Genomic DNA, 4,535 nt, shown 5'->3' with positions numbered 1-4,535 from the left:
ATTTCTGCCAGCAATGCAAACCTGATTGCAGCAGTAAAGTTGGTACCAGAGGAGTGGGATTGTTCTAGACACCTGTGTAGCTTTGGCCTTTTGGAGCTGATTTTTTTAAGAGGAATGTGGAAGGATGTGAAACCTTGGCCTAAGAGATGCTTTGCAGTGCTGTAAGTACAGCTTGATGGACTATCCTGGTCAGAGTTGAAAGACCTGACTGCAGTAAGAACTGTGGACTGTGAGGTTTGGCTTGCGAGGGTGAGAAAGAGCTTTGCTTGGACTGGGCTACAGTTTGTGTGAGAGGCTTGCTGTTATGTTATGTCCTGAGAACTTGTGCTGGTTGCATTGTATAGAAATGGACTGGTGTGAGCAGAGGGATATGGCACAGAAATGACATCTTTGGGCTGAAACTTCTGCCTGTTCAGTTGCAATTATATGAGAGATTTCAACTCTTGAGATTGGGCCAGCTGACCTGCACTGGGGCGACAGGAAGAATGTAGACTCTTTTGAAGGAGCCTGAGTGTTCAGGGAGTGTCCTGGTTCTTCAAAGTCTGCTGTATTCCCCTCTGGATTAACAAATTGGCACCCTACCTGGTATTATGGAGTATAAAAAATGCAGGAAAGAGAGGATCATTGAGTTTGCAACACGATCTTGTGCTTTGGAAATTGCCATGGGCAGTGTGAAGCAGGTTTGCTAGATGCCTGCACAGAGACCAAATGGAGCCATGAGGATGAACCATGGTTTGCAGTGGAGACCTAGTGGAGATGCTGGGACCATGAGATGGCTGCTAAGAAGAGCTGCCGGTCCTGAATAAAGTTTTCCAGGACTGTGAGGGTTGGAATTGGAACTTGAGACTTGTCGCTGGTTAGAATTATGGGATTTGGAGATTTGTCACTGACTAGAGTGGCTGGACTTGGAGCTACAAAGTTTGATGTTTGCTCTGTTTAAATATTGTATTAGTTGAATATTTCTTTGCTGTGCCAATGCCACTATTTGTAGCACGTTTTTTCTGTGCTGCTATTTATTATTATTATTTTGTAATATGGCTCCGTTAAAAGACCTTGAACTATGAAGATGTTTGAACATCATTGGGGCTTTTGAAGTTGGATGGATGCATTACATTTTATATCATGTATGGTTATCAGTTTATGGGGGCCAGGGGCAGAATGTGGTGGTTTGCTTCAGGTATCTCCCATAAACATAGGTATTCTGAATACTAGGTTCCCAGCTGATGGAGATTAGGGAATTAACACCTCCTGGAGGCAGTGCTTTTGGGCATCATAGTCAGTTTCCCCTTGCCAGTGTTTGACACATTCTCCTGTTGCTATTGTTCATCTTATGTTGGCCAGGGGGTGATGTCCACCCTCTGCTCATGCCATTGTTTCCCCTTGCCATCATGGAGCTTCCTCTCTAGTGTGTAAGTGAAATAAACCCTTTCTTTCCCCAAAAGCTGCTCTAGGTCGGATGATTTCTGCAGCAATGTGAACCTGACTGCAACAGATGGTGAGAGGTTCTCTCCTGATTTTGTCTGTTTGGTGTTCCAAAGGCTCCCTGTATCTCTATTGGCATCACTTTCCCTACTTGGGGAAAGTTTTCTTCTATAATTTTGTTTAAAATACCTCTTATGCCTTTGGAGTGAAATTCTTAATATCTACTGTGCCCTGAATTTTTTTTTTTTTTTATGAGAGAGAGAGGAAGTACACCAGGGCCTCCAGCTGCTGTAAACAAACCAGATACATGTGCCACCTTGTGCATCTGGCTTATGTGGGTACTGGGGAATCGAGCCTGGGTCCTTTGTCTTTGTAGGTGAGCACCTTAACTGCTAAGCCATCTCTCAAGCCCTATGCTCTGATTTTTTTTTTTTTTTTTTTTGAGGCAGGTTCTCACTCTAGTTCAGGCTGACCTGGAATTCACTATGTAGTCTCAGGGTGGCCTCAAACTCACGGCAAACCTATTACCTCTGCCTCCTGAGTGCTGGGATTAAAGGTGTGTGCCAACAGGCTTGGCTTGCCCTGAATTTTTATTTGATCTCTTCATATTGTTCCAAATGTCTTGAAACTCCCATTCTTGCCTTCCTATTAGTTTGTCTTTCTCTTTGTTGGACTGTATTAGATCTGCCACCTGGTCTCCTAGTTTAGATATTCTGTCCTCTCCTTGATCCATCCTACTGGTGAGACTTTCCACAGTTTTCTATTTGACTTCTCTTTTTTCATTTCTAGCATTTCTGATTGGTATGTTTTCATTATTTCTATTTCCTTACTCATGTCTTGTGATGATCTCCTTATTTCTTTTTTTTTTTAATTTTATTTATTTATTTATTTGAGAATGACAGACACAGAGAGAAAGACAGAGGGAGAGAGAGAGAATGGGCGCGCCAGGGCTTCCAGCCTCTGCAAACAAACTCCAGACGCGTGCACCCCCTTGTGCATCTGGCTAACATGGGACCTGGGGAACCAAGCCTCGAACCGGGGTCCTTAGGCTTCACAGGCAAGCGCTTAACCACTAAGCCATCTCTCCAGCCCTCCTTATTTCATTAAGTTGGTTTCCTGTGTTCTCCTTCAGGAGTTTGTTTTTTCTTTGATTTCTTCAAGTATAGATAAAATCATTTTTTTGAAATCTTTGTCAGGTGATTCATCTAAAGCAGTCTCTCTGGGGGTCATTTCTGATGGATTTATAATTTTTGGTGGGATTGTATTATCTTGATTTTTGTGTTTCTTATATTATAATATAGAGTTTTTTGCAGCTCAAATTAATTTGATGCTTGGGTTTTCTAAATATCTGTACTACTCTTAGCCATGTAAATCTGACTTTATATATATTCAGTGTAGAAGTTTAAGGGGCCAGGTGTAGCTCTTATACTCCAAGAGAAGCAGCAGAAGTGACCCTACGTGTTGAGTTTGCCTGCTATTCAAGTATTGTAGTAGACTGGGTGAAGCAAATTACTGGCAAATTCTAAAATTCACCTAAGCAATATAGACATTCAATCAAAACCAGCACAGAGTATTTACACAAGCACGGGGATTAAACTAAACAGATAATCTAGTAAAGCCAAAGTCCCCAAGGGTGTGCGTTGCTCCCCATCCTTAATCCTATCAACAGGAGTTTGCGATTTCTAGTCTGAACCGGGTTCCAAGTCAGCCTGGGCCAGCCAGTCCCTGCCCCCAACAGTGGCTTAAGAAAAAGACAAAGGCCCTAAAAATCAGGAAACAACAAAGGCAACAATAGTCAACACCAAAATATAGCTTATTTGAGAAGGGTAAAGGCAACCAAGAATGCCGTTCAAATATAATACACACCCTTTCCTGACATGGAAAGAGAGATTAACGCTTCCAGCGCAGGCCCATGTATCTGGCTTTGTAGAAGTAGGCCCTGTTACCTTTTGGGATGGCTTCCAATCTCACCAGTGCTGAGTGCCCACCTTGATCTCTCTCGGTGCTGGGCGTCCCTGACGGCTGGGGGATGGGAGGCTATGCGGGGTGCTTAGAATTGTTCCAGAGCTGCTCTGCTGGCCCCCGCTGTCTTCTCCTTCCTCCTTCAACCTTCTTTAAGATGGGGGTGGGGTCTCTCTTGCTTTGCCATGGAGTGTGCCAGACTAGCTGGCATGTAAGCTTCTGGATTCTTATAGCCCCACCTCCCAGTGCCCTAAGTGGTTTAGGGTACATATGTGCACACCACTTTATGCTTGACTTTGCATGGGTGCTGGGCAGCATGGAACTCAGGCTAGCAGGCTGGCAGGCAAGTGCCTTTAGCCACTGAATGATTTTCTCAGCCCAGGTTTAGCTTCTTTATGCCCTGTGCTGCCAACCTTCCTCTGCCACCCTGAAATGACCCAGCCTGACAAGTGGTGTTCTGTTTCCATAGGAACCCTGGTAAAACAGAGAGGAGTCCAAGTTGTGTTGTGTGTGATCAAAAAGGCCTAAGGTTTAAAGACTGCCGCATAGAGGAGTAGCGTTGGGAAATAGAGCATGTGTGTTGGGTTCTGTTTCTGGGTACCGGGGATTGGTCTAAGGACCGCACACATGCTAGCCCAGAGTTCTACCACTAGGCTGAGGATATTTGTTTTGATAAAGGTATATTTAGAGGCAATATTTGATGCCCGTCTACAAATACTGACAGAAGAAACAGAGTCAGCCATTCCATGTGGTCCCAGTATGTACAATCAGAGCCAAGGAGTGGAGGCTATAGGAAAACAGGTTTTAATTTCAAGACAAACTTCCCAGCGCCCGGAGCTGTCCAGCCACGAAAGTGCCCGCCCCAAAGCAGAGGAATCCAGGCAGAGGCGCTGGAGACATGCAGGGACCCTTAGAGCATGTGCCAGCCTCAGACGGAACACTGGCTAGAGACCCTGGAAGATCCTTTCCAAACTTAACGTCACATGAGAAGGCTGAAGGCAAAATCAGTGTTGGGGAGATGGTGAGACATCTTCAATCCTCGAGGGGCTTCATCTTTGATGAGCAAAGAATGACGCTAGCAGCAACAGGGCTCGAGTTAGATTTGGGGAGGAGCTCCTGTTCAGGAAAGACTTCATATCTTCTCTTCTTTG

Source organism: Jaculus jaculus, chromosome 1 (genome assembly GCF_020740685.1).
Source record: "Jaculus jaculus isolate mJacJac1 chromosome 1, mJacJac1.mat.Y.cur, whole genome shotgun sequence".
Taxonomy (NCBI): Eukaryota; Metazoa; Chordata; class Mammalia; order Rodentia; family Dipodidae; genus Jaculus; species Jaculus jaculus.
Note: the sequence above shows the minus strand (reverse complement) of the source record.